Source organism: Jaculus jaculus, chromosome 2 (genome assembly GCF_020740685.1).
Source record: "Jaculus jaculus isolate mJacJac1 chromosome 2, mJacJac1.mat.Y.cur, whole genome shotgun sequence".
Taxonomy (NCBI): Eukaryota; Metazoa; Chordata; class Mammalia; order Rodentia; family Dipodidae; genus Jaculus; species Jaculus jaculus.
Genome location: NC_059103.1, coordinates 40,385,342 through 40,402,441, shown reverse-complemented (window position 1 = coordinate 40,402,441; position 17,100 = coordinate 40,385,342). Strand labels below are relative to the sequence as shown.

Here is a 17,100-nt window from a genome sequence, read left to right as displayed (position 1 = left end):
TAACTATATTATGACATGGGGAATTTATTGTCTGGTCCCATTTGGTATTCTGTATATGTCCCATACCTAGATGGGCCTCTCTTTTGTAGGATTAGGAAAAATTTCTTCAATAATTTTGTTGAAGATATTCTCTATGCCCCTAGTCGGTATTTCTTCCTCTTCTTGTATGCCCATGCTCTGAATATTTAGTCTTTTTATATTTCAAGACAGGGTCTAGCCCAGGCTGACCTGGAACTCACTCTAGAGTCCCAGGGTGGCCTCAAAATTATGGCAATCTTCCTACCTCTGCCTCCCAAATGCTGGGATTAAAGGCATGTGCCACCACACCTGGCAATATTTGGTCTTTTTAAGGTGACCCACATTTCTCTTTTATTTTATTCATTTTTTTTTCTTTTTTTAGGGGCACACAATTAAGAAATTGTTTCTGGCCTCAAAAGAGACTTTGGGTTTTGGACTTATTATGAGAGAGAGAGAGAAAAAAAAAATTGGCATGCCAGGGCCTCCAGCCATTGCAATTAATCTCCAGATGTGTGTACCACTTTGTGTGTGTGTGTGACTTTTCGTGCTTGCATCACCTTGTGCATCTGGCTTATGTAGGATCTGGAGACTCAAACATGGTCCTCAGACTTTGCAGGCAAGTGCCTTAACTACTTAGCCATCTCTCTAGCCTATGGTTTTTTGTTTTTTGTTTTTTTAACTTGTTGTTACTTTTGGACTCCTGGTCTATTTCCTCTGTTTTGTCCTCAAATTCTGTTAGTCTGTCCTCCTTATGGCCTATTCTGTTGATGAGGCTTTCTTGGGAGTCCGTTAAATGAGTTGTTTCATTGTTGTTTTCCATTATGTTTTTCTTCAGTGTCTCCATCTCTTTATCAAATTCCATTTTCATTTCTTGGATTGACTTTCTTATTGTACATTGGAATTCATTCTTGCAATTGATCATGTCTTCACTGGGTTTATTCCACTGACCTTTGAGTTCATTCTTTTTTGTAGATTCTCATCCATTTATTCTAGCCATCTATTGGGTCCTTTTTGATTCTCTTCATTTTTTTAATATTTTACTTTTATTTACTTGCCACAGAAAGAAGGGGAAAGAGAGAGAGAATGGGTGTACAAGGGCCTCCAGCTACTGCAAACGAACTCAAGATGTGCACCCCCCTTGTGCATCTGGCTAACATGGGTTCTGGGGAATCGAACCTGTGTCCTTTAGCTTCACAGGCAAATGCTTTAACTGCTAAGCCATCCCTCCAGCCCTCCCTTCATTTTTATTGAACTGTCTATGGAGCTTTTTTTTTTTTTGTTGGTTCTCTTCCATTTTATTAATCTATCTATTGAGTTCTTTTTATTGATTCTCCTACATTTCATTAAGCCCTTTTTTTGTGGTCTCATTAAGTTTGTTTAACATGAATATCATCATTTCATTTTGGGATCCTATGTCTGGAGTTTCTTCTAAGTTTTTTTTTTATTTAACATTTTTAAATATTTTATTTATTTATTCATTTGACAGAGAAATAGGGAGGGGGAGGTAGGGAGAGAGAGAGGATGGGCACGCCAGGCCTCCAGCCACTGCAAACGAACCCCAGATGCGTGCACCCACTTGTGTAGCTGGCTTGCATGGGTTCTGGGGAATCGAACCTGGGTTCTTTGGCTTTGTAGGCAAACTCCTTAACTGCTAAGCCATTCCTCTAGCCCTTTTCTAAGTTTTTATTGGAAGCTTTTCACGGTGGGACTAGGCATTCTTGGTGGAAGTCTCTCGGCTTAGTGTCTTGTGTTATTTGTTTTGTGCTGGACTTTGCCCACCTTTAGCTGGTCCTCTTGTCTTCCTAAGAGTGCAGCAATAGCAGCTCTTACGGTGCCTGTGTTGAGTAGACTGGTCAGCTTAGATCAGGATGGGGGTAGAATGGCAGTCTATCAGTCCATCCACAAGTTTAGGTTGGGTGTACTTAAATTTGAGCAGGACCCTCCTTGTGTGTGCAGTCTCAAGGCAGGTCTAGGTAAGACCATGGGAGGCTTACTCCTCTTCCCCCAGCACTACTCGCTGCCTAGGGACTTTGGAGGTGCACAGCAGGAAGGGAGATCCATAGCTGGTTCCTAGTCCTGGCATTGGGGTGTTGGGCACCTGCATGGGGGAGGAAGCTCACCCGGGCTTGATTGCTCAGTGCTACTCACTACCTGTAACTTGGATGTGAGATCAGCTCCCAGGTCCCTCCGGAGGCTATAGCTGGGAGCAGTTGCTCTCTGCTTCTGCCTTACTGCAGCTATTTTCCCTCAAGGCCGGTGTGAGTGGGAGAATCACTTCCCAGTGGTTCTGCTGCTACTGACTAAGGCAGGACCTGCCAGGCAAGAAGTGCTTTCCAAACAGGGCCCAGGGAGTTGAAGCATTTCCCAGTGGCTGCCAGCTAGAGCCTGATCCTCACTGGTTGTGTGGTTGCTAGAAGCTCCTAGCTCTCTCCTGCTTCTCCACCAGGGCCTTACCTGGATTAATAATTCCTTACATACCTTCACTTTTTTGGAAGAAGAGTGCATTGTGCATCATATTGCCCCCCCCCCCCAGGTTTCTCTGGTGTGACTCCTATTCTACCATCTTAGCTAGAACTCCTGAAAACCTTTTCATAATAGACTACCTTCTGTTTTTCTCCGTCTTTATTATTGTTTGAATGCTCCTTTACCTTAGGAAAAAAATCCTACTTTGCCAAAAAAAAAAAAAAAAAAAAAAACCCTTTCTCATTCCACAGCATGTCCTTTTAAATATAATTTTAAAAAATAGTTGTTTATTTGAGAGAGAGAGAAACACAGAGAGAGAAATAGGTAAGCCAGGGCCTCCAGCCACTGCAAACAAACTCCAGACTCATGTGCCACCCTGTGCATCTGGCTTACATGGATCCTGGATCCTTAGGCTTTGCAGGCAAACACATTAACCACTAAGCCATCTCTCTAGCCCATCATGTGCTTTTTTAAAAAATATTTTTTAATAAAAAAATGTACTTTTGGAGCTGGATAGATGGCTCAGCAGTAAAGACACTTGCTTTCAAAGCCTGATGGCCTGCATTTGATGTCCATAACCATGTAAAGCTAGATGCACAAAGCAGTGCATGGGCCTGGGGTTTATTTGCAGTGGCAGGAGGCCCTGGTGTGCTTGCTTTCTCTCTCTTTCCAATAAATAAATATTTTTAAATATATATACCTTACATTTATAACTCATATCTCTTTTTTAACTTGCTGGTCCCTTTCTGTATTATTATTACTATTATTATTGTTACAGAATTTAGAAAACACTTTTTTTGTGTGGTTTTTCGAGGTTGGGTCTCTAGCCCAGGCTGACCTGGAATTCTCTATACAGTCTTAGGGTGGCCTCGAACTTACAGTGATCCTTCTACCTCTGCCTCCCAAGTGGTGGGATAAGGCATGTGCCACCATACCCAGCTAAGAAAACAATTTCAAAGTGAAAACCCAGGAGCTGAAAGACAGAAAGCATGTATATTGTATCTTAATGGTTATCAACCCAGGCAAAATATATCAAGAATCCTACTTTTAAAAAACAATTTTTAGGCCTAGAGAGATGGCTTAGTGGTTAAGGTGTTTGCCTGCAAAGCCTAAGGACCTAGGTTCAGTTCCCTAGTACCCACATAAACCAGATGCACAGGGTGACACATGCATCTGGGGTTTGTGTGCGGTGGCTAGAGGCCCTGGTGCACCCATTCTCTCTATCTGCTTCTTCCTCTCTCTCTTTCAAATAAATAAATAAAATATTTAAAAATACATTTTTATTCATTTGAGAGACAGACTAACTACGGGCTCAGGTCAGAGTCTCTTGCTGCCACAAATGAATTCCAGACACATGTACTACTTTGTGTGTCTGATTTTATGTGAATACTAGGGACTCAAACCTAGGCTGGTGGACTTTGTAAGCAAGAGCCTTAAGCCACTGACTTATCTTCCCAGCCCAGTCCTGTTTTTTTTTCTTTTCTAAATAAAACCCAAATATATTATTTATTGATGATTTAAGTCATTATAAGTATTTAGCAACCATCTTTAAAATATCTTTTATTTTTATTAATTTATTTATTTAAGAGAAAGGGGGAGAGAGAGAGACAGAGAATGGGTGCACCAGGGCCTCTAGCCACTGCAAATGAACTCCAGATGCATGTGATTCTACCTTACGTGGACAGTGGGGTATTGAACTTGGGTCCATAGGCTCGGCAGGCAACCCCCTTAACTGCTAAGCCATCTCTCCAGCCCCTAGAAACAATCTTTAACAAATACCAACTTGTCATATGAGTCTGCAAGGCAGTTTAAAAGGTAAGGTTAAACTTTGGCATGCTTATTTACTCTTGAAACACCTGCCTACCATTGTAGTAAGCATGAACAAGCATTCTTCTCTTTAAAGCTAAAAGCATAGAAATGAGTCATTATTTTAAATACATTGCAAAAGTTTTCCCAGTACCTCAACATTATCTTGCAACATATCCATTTTCACATACACATGTACACATTCCAAAGGCTGAGTTCTTGATGACCGCATATGATAGTAGCTCAGAAACTGACACATGACAAAAAACATGGAACCAAAGGGAAAAAGAGACATCTTTTTTAAAATTTTTATTTATTTATTTGCAAGCAGAGAAAGAGATAGAAGAGAGACAGACAGAAAGAATGGGTGTGCCAGGGCCTCCAGCCACTGCAAACAGATTCCAGATGAATGTGCCACTTTGTGCATCTGGCTTTACACAGGCTGGGACCTCAAACTTGGGTCATTAGGCTTTGCAGATAAGCACCTTAACCACTGAGCAGATCTCTCCAGCCTCCCTCTCCCCCCTTGAAAACTCTCTGTTTCATTTCTTTTTCTTTCTTCTTTTTAAATTATTTTGGTTTATTTTTATGTATTTATTTGAGAGTGATAGACAGAGAAAGAGGCAGAGAGAGAGAGAGGAAGAGTCGGCGCGCCAGGGCTTCCAGCCACTGCAAACGAAGTCCAGACGCGTGCGCCCCCTTGTGCATCTGGCTAACGTGGGACCTGGGGAACCGAGCCTTGAATCGGTGTCCTTAGGCTTCACAGGCAAGCGCTTAACCGCTAAGCCATCTCTCCAGCCTGTCTTCTTTTCTTTTCATTTATTTATTTAGTTAGTTTTTACAAAATAGCATCTCACCATAGCTCAGGCTGACCTGGAACTCACTCTGTGTCCCAAGCTGTCCTGGAGCTCACAGAAGTAGTCCTCCGCTACCTCTGCCTCCTGATTGCTGGGGTTAAAAGTATGCACTACCATGCCTAGCTTTTAAAAAGCTTTTTTATTAACAACTTTCATACATATACACAATATAATGTGATCATAGTACCCTCCTACCATTCTCCCTTCCCCCCCCCCCCCACTGAATCCCTTCTTCTTTGAAACTAGTCTCTCTTGTATTTTGCTGTCATCAGTATTTTTTCCTTTTGTTATGTAGGACTTGTATAGGTAGTGAAGGGGGGTAAAGTTAGGGTGACTGGACCCCTGAAGGTAAAAAGGGCAGGAAAGTTTTTCTTATCTTTTGCCTAGTTCCAAAGAATTGCTTTTCCACAGTCAGGACCCCTCCTGGGAGGGAGGTCTTCCATAGGATTGAAACACTGTGGTTGGTCAAGTTCAGCCCCTGGAGCTAATCTCTTCCTGAGACAGCCCCTATCCCTAACCAACACTCTAAGGTTATAAATACCTTGGCAAGGGGAGAACAGGCTCTCTGATCACTTAGGAACTTCAGCTGTGGGTGAGTTTTGCCCTCAGATGGGCCTGGGCTGGCTCAGCCTAGGCCCTAGCTCAGGCCCAGCTAGGAGGGCCGCCCTATCCCTTACTCTCCGCATGGGTTCTTTATCTCCTCCAGCTTTCCACATGGCAGAAGCTCCTTGAACTTTCTTTTCTCTTTTCTTTCCATGCTTCCCCCCCATCTCTATCTAGTCACATGGACTTCTAAGCTACATGTGCCCACATGGGGGTCCTCCCCACTTTGTTTCTCCTTACCTCTCAGCCTTCCCCTTTCTGCACTTCTTTGTAAAATCTGAATAAAATGTGATTTTTAAAAAAAATTCTTGGGCTGGAGAGATGGCTTAGCGGTTAAGCGCTTGCCTGTGAAGCCTAAGGACCCCGGTTCGAGGCTCGGTTCCCCAGGTCCCACGTTAGCCAGATGCACAAGGGGGCGCATGCGTCTGGAGTTCATTTGCAGAGGCTGGAAGCCCTGGCGCGCCCATTCTCTCTCTCTCCCTCTATCTGTCTTTCTCCCTGTGTCTGTCACTCTCAAATAAATAAATAAATAAAAATATTAAAAAAAAAAAGAGAAAAAAAATTCTTTTTGTGTATTTATTGAGAGTGACAGACAGAGAGCAAAAGAGGCAGAGAGAGAGAATGGGCCCACCAGGGCCTCCAGCCACTGCAAACGAACTCCAGATGCATGTTCCCCTTTGTACATCTGGCTAATGAGGGTCCTGGGGAATCAAGCCTTGATTGAACTGGGGTCCTTAGGCTTCACAGGCAAGAGCTTAACCGCTAAGCCATCTCTCCAGCCCTAAAATGTGATATTTTAAAATTCATTCTCTTGAAATCTGGGTGTGGTGTTGCATGCCTTTGATTCCAGGAGGCAGAGGAGGTAGGAGGATCACCATGCCTTTGAGGCCACCCTGAGACTACATAGTGAATTCCAGGTCAGGCTGAGCTACCTCAAAAAGCAAAAAAGCAAAACAAAACAAAAAAAGTCATTCTCTTGAATCTGGAATTGCCAATTCTTTGGTTAGTTCACAGATAGGTTTTCCCTACTACATAATGGAGATCCCACTGAAAGATCTTGAGAATGATTTTTATACAAATACCCACATTTTTTTTTTTTTTTTTTTGCTAGGTAGGGTCTCACTCTAGCCCAGGCTGACCTGGAATTCACTATGTAGTCTCAGGGTGGCCTCCAACTCATGGTGATCCTCCTACCTCTGCCTCCTGAGTGCTGGCATTAAAGGCGTGTGCCACCATGCCCAAATAGCCACATTTTTATTGCTTTCCCCACTTCTATGAGCTGCTGGGACACTCCAGCTGCTGCTCCCATAGGTTCCACAGGCACTCCAGATGCTTTATACTTTAACAGCTTCTGGGAGTAACAAAAATCCAATTTATGGTTTACATTTTGCTCCCCGCTCTCTCAACTAACTCTGCCATGACTTCTTGGCCTGGCCAGCTCCACCCTGCTGAGATTGGAGCCCTATTGAGATGCTCTATCGCCTGAGGCCAAACTGGCATAAAGCCTGGCCAGGGCTCTTTTGTAAAGGTGACTGCTTTTGTCGAGAGATGCACTGGGTTGAGCTCAAACCCCAAGGCCAGACTCTTCCAGAGTTTGTGAACTGATTTTGCTAAACTAAGGGGGTGAGGACTCATGACCACATGGAGGCCTGGAACCAAAGACCCCTGACCTGAATGTATTCTAGCTTTTTTTTTCCTTTTTCCATTACAAGCCACTGTGCCACAAGACACATGGATACCTGTGGGGGATGGGAGGATGGAGCTCCACCTCTTTCTCTGGGCTCTGCCCATCCTGCAGCAGAGGCCTAAACTTCACTGCCAGCCAGAGACTGGCTGCCTAAATGAAGGGGAAACTGAAAATGCTTCAGCCAAGCCCTGAGCCTAAGCGCTTGGCTGGAAAGGGTTTTTCAACAGGCCCGGGTCCCAAACACATGCCTCCTTCCCCCTATGAAGCTGAGGCCTGTGTCTATGTCAACTGGGTGTGCTCAGGAGTGACCAAGGACCATGGAGACCACTCTGAGGCAAAGATGGAAGTTTTTATTTGGGGGGCGGTGGTGGGAGGGACATGAGCTTCCAGGACTGACTCAAGAGTGGAGCACTCAATTTGGGACTACAGATAGTGTGCTTTAATAGAGCTCTTCCGTTGGGGGAACAAGTTGGAGGAAGGGGGAAGCAAAAGAAAGGTTTCTTTAGGGGAGATCTAAGGTAGCCCGGGTGTGACACCAGACCTGTAGCCAGGTTACCTGGGAGATAAGGGGGGAGGCAACCTAGACCTGGAGGCATTGCTAGGCAAGGAAGGGATAATGGCTGGGTGGTTCCTTGAAGAATGTGAATGATACACTCCCTGGTATATCTTTGGTGACCCCATTTTGGGGCACCCCATCTTGACCTAACACTTACTACCTGCTGTGATTTTCTGCCAAATTGCTTTATGACAAGTCTATCTTTTTTTAAAAAATTATTTTTTAAGTTTTTATTTATTTATTCGAGAGCAACAGAGAGAGAGAGGCAGAGAGAGAGAGAGAGAGAGAATGGGCGCGCCAGGGCCTCCAGCCACTGCAAATGAACTCAGATGTGTGCCCCCTTGTGCATCTGGCTAACGTGGGTCCTGGGGAATCGAGCCTTGAACCAGGGTCCTTAGGCTTCACAGGCAAGCACTTAACCGCTAAGCCATCTCTCCAGCCCTTTTTAAAAATTATTTTTATTTTTTACTTTTTATTTTCTTATTGATAACTTCCATAATTGTAAACAATGGTAATTCCCTTCCTTCCCCTACTTTCCCCTTTAAAACTCCACTCTCCATCATATCCCCTCCCCCTCTCAATCAGTTTCTCTTTTATTCTGGTGTCCTCATCTTTTCCTCCTATTATGTTGTTCTTATGTAAGTAGTATCAGGGACTGTGACGTCATGGATATCCAGGCCATTTAGTGTCTGGAGGAGCACGTTGTAAGGAGTCCTACCCTTTCTTTGGTTCTTAAATTCTTTCTGTCACCTCTTCCACAATGGACCCTGAGCCTTGGAAGATGTGATAGAGATATTGCTGTGCTGAGCACTCCTCTGTCTGTTCTTCTCAGCACCATGATGCCTCTGAGTCATCCCTAGGTCACTACCATCTGAAAAGAGAAGGTTCTCTAACCGAAAGTGAGAGTAGCATTAATATATGGGTATGAACATTAAGAGCAGTGCTTACTGGGCATTTGGTGAGCATAGACACCAACGGATGTTACATCTAGGCTGGTTCCATTTCCTACCTATTATGAATAGAGTAGCAGTAAACACGGTTGAGCAAGTATCTCTTGAGGTAGTGAGATGAGTCCTTAGGATATATGCTTAGAGTGCTATAGCGGGGTCATATGGTAGATCTACTTTTAGCTGTCTCAGAAACCTCCTCACTGATTTCCACAATGACTGTACCATATTGCATTCCCACCAACGGCGTAGAAGGGTTCCTCTTTTACTGCATCTTCACCAGCATTTGTGGTCATTTCTTTTCATGATGGTAGCCAATCTGAGTGAGATGGAATCTCATTATAGTTTTAATCTGCATTTCCCTGATGACCAGGGATGTAGAACATTCTTTTAGATGTTTATATATGCCATCTGTATTTCTTCTTTTGAGAACTCCCTACTTAGTTCCATAGCCCATTTTTTAATTGGGTTGTTTGATTTCTTATTATTTAATTTTTTTGAGTTCTTTGTATATCTTAGATATTTATCCTCTATCAGATGTATAGCTGGCAAAGGTTTTCTCACATACTGCAGATTGCCTCTTTACTCTATTTATAGTGTTCTTTGCTGCACAAAAGCTTTGTAATTTCATGAGGTCTCAGTGGTTGATCTGTGATTTTATTTCCTCAGGAGTTGGGGTTATATTCAGAAAGTCTTTGCCAATATCAATATGTTGAAGGGTTTCCCCTACTTTTTCCTCTAGCAATTTCAGAGTTTCAGGTCTGATATTAAGGTCTTTGACTGATTTGGACTTAATTCTTGTACATGAAGAGAGATAAGGATCTATTTTCATCCTTCTACAGATATATAACCAGTTTTCCCAGCACCAGTTGCTGAAAAGGCTGTTTTTTCTCTGACAAATGTTATTCATGCAGGTATTATGAAGAGTAAAATGAGCTAGGCCTATTATCCCAGCTACTTGGGAAGCTGAGACAAGAAGATCTCCAATTCAAGGTTCCCATGTGTTAGCCTCTCTCTACATTTTATTTATTTATTTACTTATGATTATAAATCTAGTTTTATTAAGACAAAAACTGACAGTATGGTATGAAGTTTACATTTAAATAAAATTTTCAGACATCTAACACATGCCTAAAATGATTTAACAATGTAGCTCTAGATGTAGGTCTAGACAATACCAAGAATTGATGGGTCTTATGATTCAAGACAGAGCATTTTGGGTATGTTAATCTTTAGGTGTTATTTTGTGTTTTCAAGTCAATCTATGCCCCAGTATGAAAACTATTTGTCTCCTGAGACCAGGGCTTTTTGAAGTATTCAACCCTTGAATTGACTCAATGAAATTTGTGCTGTTAGTTACCACTTAAGTTTCAGAGTTCAAAGTTGAAAAAAAAAACAGGCTCCAGGTGTTTCCCTATCTCCTGTGCCACCCTCCGCCCTTCCCACAATGCTTCAGCCAGTGGTTGAAAAACTGCTATTTATAACTCCATGATTGGAAATGAAGGGCCTTTTTGTTTTCCCCTCCTAACTTCAATATTAGCACCTCTGAGGCAAAATGATCTGCCTGAATATACTCTCCAATTAAAACTTTTCCTGCTTCAGTTTCCATCTTTAAAATGTCAGCTTTGGTTACTGTAGGAACTGGCTTTCTCCTTTATGGGCAACATGATGCTCAGGAAGGAAACGTCACAGGTTTAAAGCAGTCTCCCACTGTCCACCTTTCTGGTGCCAATGAAATATTTTGAAAAGGTAAAGTATTCTGAACCTAGAACCAAATCATCAGTTCACTGTTCTTTCCATTGCTTCACCATTTCCCCAATCAGGCCCCTAATTTTAACCACAATCATCCTTCCCATCTCCTCCCTGTCCCATCCCCCCCACCATTAATACACCAGTAATAGCCAAAAACTACACACATGCTACTCTGTAAAAATGCAGTGAACACTATTGGGAAGAAGGCTGTGGGTTGTGGAGATGCTCTTGGAAGATCAGCAGCATCTTTTTTGCTCTCCCACACACCCAGTTCTGCAGCTTTTGTCCTTCATAGAAGGCCCTTTGCCTTTCTCAGCAAAGTGCAGAATGGGTTGCCTTGAAACACCCTTTCCCTCCACTGGGACGGGTGTACAAACTACACAGCTGGAACAGCTTTAAAGCACCCTGGCTGTTGCAGGGCACAGAACCTATGCTGGCTCTTCAAAGGACATCTTCTCAAGCCACCTGTATGGTATGGTATGAAGACAAGTAGAATTCCTTCCCTCCCCCCTTGAAGCCCACAGTCAAGAGGTGACAGGGGCTGATACTCAAGAGAGTTAATTCTTGTCGTCTTTTTTGTCATCATCCTCTGAGGGGTAGTGTTGTGCCCCTCCCACCAGCAGGAAGAACGACAACAACAGGATTCTTCTCAAGCACACTTTATTGGGAGCTCCTAGCTGATAGAGAGAAGGACCCCGACCCTACGGAGCGCCAAGCTTATATACTTGTGGTCATGTAGATGTGAAGCGTCGTCTGATTGGCTTAAGTCTTATCAGACGACTTTGCATCACCCAATTGGGATAGGTGAGCAGCCATGTTAGGATAACGTCATATGCTCATGTGCAAACGAAGGATGCAAAAGCAGTAAACAAGCTGACGCAGCAAAGCCTGACGAAGCCAGCACGGCTCCCAACAGGGTAGGAATGCCACGTCAGCCTTTCCTCATAGAAGGCTATGACAACCTGTGGGCACTTGACATTGGCTTCCTTGGCAGGGACCAGATCAGCCTCATCAGAGTTTTGCCATTTCCTCAGGAACGTGAGCTCTCCACTGGAGTCTGTAGCTCCAATAATCCGCTCTGGCTCCAAACCTCGGGCAAAGCCTCATGGCTTTTCTGACTCTTCTTTTTGCTTCTTTGGTTTGCTCTCCTCTCCCTTATCTTCAGAATCAGAGTAGGCTTTTTGCTTGCCTCCCTCTGATTTATCTGTTTCATGTGCTGTTTTCTGTGACTGTAGAAACTCAGCAATCAGGTCAGGGCAATTCAGGTTCTCTTCTGGCTCCTACGTATTGTCCTCATCTGAGAAACCCTTCCACTTCAGAAGATACTCTACTTTTCCCTTGACAACTCGTCTATCTATAGATAGATAGAATATATATATATATATATGTGTGTGTGTGTGTGTGTGTGTGTGTAAGTTTTTCTGCTAATGATGTGCCTCTGCCAATTTGCACCAGTAAGATGGTTAACTCTTTGAAGCTAGTCTACTTGCTTCTTTGTCAGTGGATATAAGATTAATCAATTTGGTGTAGTTTCTCTTAATAACCCTAATAAAAAAAAATGGTTAATTATGGGTTAAGATGAGATGATTGAAGGAACTGGGAAGGAATTTTTCAGTGTTGGATATAGAATGCTTGTTAAAAATGCTTTTTGAGGGCTGGAGAGATGGCTTAGTGGTTAAGCGCTTGCCTGTGAAGCCTAAGGACCCCGGTTCGAGGCTCAATTCCCCAGATGCACAAGGGGGCACACACATCTGGAGTTCGTTTGCAGTGGCTGGAGGCTCTGGCGTGCCCATTCTCTCTGTCTCTCTGTCTCTCTCTCTCTCTCTCTCTCTGCCTCTTTCTCTCTCTGCTGCTCTCAACTAAGTAAATAAATATATTTTTAAAAAAATGCTTTTTGAGTGGCATTTAGACCAGAATGTTAACAGATGTGGATGAAGGGGTGCATATGTAGAAAAGATATAGGAGGTCTAAAAGGACCAAATTTTGCCGAAAATTAATCTTTTAAAAGGAAAAGAAAGCTAATTTTCAGGCTAAACATAAATACCATGCCTAAAATTAAAGATTTTTTAACTGCTTACAGACAAGGATGTGCTAAAAGTTTTATATAGGGACATAGACTTGCATTAGACACAGGTAATGTACTATGCTAGGTAGGTCACAAAGCCATAAGCACAGATGTAATTCATATTCTTTGGAGGTATAACCAGGTTAGACATAAACAAGACCCTATCACCTTATGGTTTACAAATGGGCAAAATAAATTTCCTAGGTAAAAACAAACAACTTCAGAGTGAGACAAAGAATGCCAGGATGCTTAGCTCTCCACTCTGTCATTTTCTTTTGCTTTTGCTTATTGTCATATGCTATTTAAAGTCATGGGACTCTGGAGAAAGGGATGATGCCCCTTTTATCTGAGACCCCATGCAAGTTTAAGCCATGTGTCCCCAGGCCCTGTCCAGAGACAAAACAGTCAATTGTCTCTGACAAGGAAAAGGGAATGACAAACAGCATATAACTTTGTTTTTCTTTATGGCTCCCCTCTTTTGAACACCTAAAGTCACCTCTATCAAATGAGATTTCTCAGTAAACTAAAAGGTCAAATAGGCAAACTGAGTCAAGGTACTTGATCAGGTTATAAACTCCTTATATAAGGCAAATATCAGACTTACCTAAAATGTATATCAGGGTATAAACAGATGTGATAAAAAGACATCAAGTAAATGATGACTTACCAGTTAAGGTGCTTGCCTGGGAAGCTTAAGGACCTGGGTTCAATACCCTAGCACCCACATAAACCAGATGCACATGATGGCACATGTTTGTTTGCAGCGGCTAGAAACCCTGGCATGCTCTCTGTCATCTGTTTCTCTTTCTCTAATGTCAACAAAGGGTAGGATCCCTATATTTAAGGTAATAAAACCAAAGATTACCTTTCAAACAATCTTTTGTACCTAGACCATTCTAAAACATTTTGCAAATGGGGTGGGACCCATATCCCAGGCTTCCCCACAGGGTGAAGGGAAAACAGTCCCAGAAACTCTTCTCTCAGAAGAGCATATAGGCCGTCAAGGCAGAAGTAGATGCGGGAGTCTTCACACTTGGGCTTAGCCTGCCAATGGCACTGCTTACATGCTGTGATGTAAGATACATGCAGGGCTGGGGGAATGCTGGAGGCCCCAGGGGCTTAGGAGCTGGCCAGGAGGATGAGCACGGATATCCTGTCCTGGACCTTCATTGCTCCTGGAGGCACATAGACCACACTATGTCCCCACACTATGTGTATGGTTGGGGGGAAATTTGGGTGAGGACCCCTGTAGGAAGGAGATAAAAGAGCCCTAATTTCTTCTCCCAAATGTGGTTGGAAGGATGCCCCCCTTCTAGGAGAAGATGTGAGCCAGGATTGGGCATAACCTGGCTCTAGACTCTTCTCACTTTCCTCCACTTTATTTCAGATGGGATGATGGCTTTCCAAGATACCCCAAAAATCTCTGCTACCCTGTCTTCTTAGAAACTGTGCTCATTTAGATAATACAGGGAGAACAGGAATTGTCCATTACTTCTCTCCAGAGACTTAAAGAGTCAATTAGAAAACATACTAATGTAACCCCAGACACTATAGAGGAGGAAATTCTTATAAATTCTTAACTCAGTCAACATCTGATATTTGTAAAAAATTACAAAAATTGGTAGCCAAACCAAATAAGAACTTTAAAACAGTTGCTCCAGGTGGCAACTTCTGTTTTATTGTAGTTAAGAAGTCAAGAAAAAATAAAAAGGGACTATGGGCTGGAGAGATGGCTTAGCAGTTAAGGCCCTTGCTTACAAAGCCAAAGTGCCCTGGTTCGATTCCCCAGGACCCACGTAAGCCAGATGTACAAGGTGGTGCATGCATTTGGAGTTCACTTGCAGCAGCTGGAGGCTCTGGTGTGCCCATTCTCTCTCTCTCTCTCTCCTCTCTCTGAAATAAATAAATAAAAATATTTTTCTAAAAAGGGACTAGAAAGGGAGGGGAAAAAAGGGTAGATGTCACCAGAGAATAACATGATAGTAATGAAAGTTGCTCAGGGAAGAACATTTAATTAAATAAAATCCAAAATATGTTTACCTGATGCCAAAGTTTTAATCAGAAAAACTGAGTCTTATAGTTAAGGCCTTACTCATTAACAGCTCGCTGTTGCTAATTTGTTATGGTTTGAGAGTTATACAAACTAGCTTTAAGACTCAGTAAATTAGGTTCCTCTATTCATCAAGGTTTTAACTATTAAAAAAACTGAATCTTAAGATAAAGGTTCATGTATAAATGTTTAATTTCCAAGGATGAGGTACTTATACCTAAAGATATTGTGACTTTAAAGATAGGTTCTGAGCTGGGCGTGGTGGCACACACCTTTAATCCCAGCACTTGGGAGGCAGAGGTAGGAGGATCGCCATGGGTTTGAGGCCACCCTGAGACTCCATAGTGAATTCCAGGTCAGCCTGGGCGAGAGTGAGACCCTACCTCGAAAAATAAATAAATATAGGTTCTAGTTTTTTTTTATGGTAATTCTATTGAATGGTCATCACTAGGTTTAATCATTTAGGTTTAAGTGATTTAACTTCAGTAACGATAACTATCACCTTCCTGTTAAGTAAAATATGTTGGAATAGCTTGCCTAAGCTTTATCAATTTTTTTTTTTTATTTGTTTGAGAGCGACAGACACAGAGAGAAGGACAGATAGAGGGAGAAAGAGAGAATGGGCACGCCAGGGCTTCCAGCCGCTGCTAACGAACTCCAGACGCATGAGCCCCCTTGTGCATCTGGCTAACGTGGGACCTAGGGAACCGAGCCTTGAACCGGGGTCCTTAGGCTTCACAGGCAAGCGCTTAACCGCTAAGCCATCTCTCCAGCCCAGCTTTATCAATTTTAAGTCACGGGTAAAACAAAATTGTTTTGTGTTAATAAAAATTTCTATAGTACCTAAGATCAATTGCTATCAAGATTAAGCTGAACACCTTGGTTGTCAAATAGTGTTTTCTCTTTCAAAACAGATTTGGCAAGGGTTATATTAGAGCTTAACTGTTTTGGCTCAAAAAAGACCAGATTCTGCTCTATTATATGTAAAGTAATAGTCTCATTCTGGCATCTCAAGCCCAGTGCTTATAACAAAATTAACTCTTTAGACATATTCCCTACTTTAGGGTTCAGCCTCGTGCTCAAACAATGGTCCTCATCCAAGAGAGAATTTCAAGCTCTGTGGCTCTGTTTCCATGTTCCCTGTGTAATTGGTATACACACAGGTATCTGGACTAATCAAAGATGTTTGCAAACACAGAGGCTAAGACTTTATACTGTCTTACTTGTCCTTTTCTGACAACTTCTAGGCTAAATTAATTGGTTTAGATTTGTATTGTCAAGACTGATAACAGGTTCTGCCTGTATTTATAACTATTAGATACTTAAAGGATATGTGCCTACTTTCTATGCCTCAAATATGGCCTATATAGCCACAGGACAAAATGACCTTAAGCTCTTGTGCCATTCTGTAACTAAATATTTCAAAAATCAAATGTGCTCTATACGTTCATACATCCTGGTTGGTGTATCTTACTTTCTAAGTGTGTTAATAAGCTATGTAGAAGCCAAAGCCAATTGAAATCACTGGAGCTAAAAAGGTCAATATTTTGGCCTGTGCTCCCAGATCATGAGGCTGCTGAAAACTATGGGACACTTCCACACTGGCTCCCTGGAAAGTCACCTGTCTTCCTGGTCAGGGATGATACAGAAACCCAGAAACACAATTAAGGAGCAATCAGTCCTCCTGGCTTCCTAAAGAAGGAAAAACTACTTGGCCAGCATGGCCCTGGTTCATCCTAACAGACAAAAATATCAGTATCAGAGAAGCTATAGGGCTACTCCTGAGTCCCTAAAGTCTTCTTTGGCGAGTCATTAATGATATCCAAAATTAATCTTTGATTAAATTTTGGGTAGCTGCTTGGTCTTAAACACTCAGAGAGAAATGTATAACCAAAGATACAGGGATACTTCAAATATATGAATGGCCTATTAAGTAATACCCCAAGAGCTTTCCAAGAGGGGAAACAAACAAGGCCTTAAGACATGTCATCCTCAGCTCTAATAGTTCTAATTCTATATAAGGAAAAACAAGCATAGATGTCAAAGGATAATTTTCAAATCTGTAATATATATGTAGATGACTCTGACAGTCACTTAATTCAAAAGACTTCCTTATACTGAGAAGATTGGTATATCTCTACTAACTTGTGCCAGGACATCCTTAAATAAGTCCTAAGACCAAAAATATATTTGTACAGCCTTTAGTGGCACCCAATGGCTCTATGTACCAATCTTTGGCCCTGGTTAGTCCCAGGACAAATTTAAAAAGGTACACTCTGGAAGGCTATTATTAAGG

General features: G+C 42.3%; 1 pseudogene; it reads right to left on the bottom strand.

The window, feature by feature from the left end:
* Nucleotides 1-11,176: 11,176 nt before the first annotated feature.
* LOC101606310 lies at nucleotides 11,177-16,259 on the bottom strand (annotated as a pseudogene).
* Nucleotides 16,260-17,100: the final 841 nt, after the last annotated feature.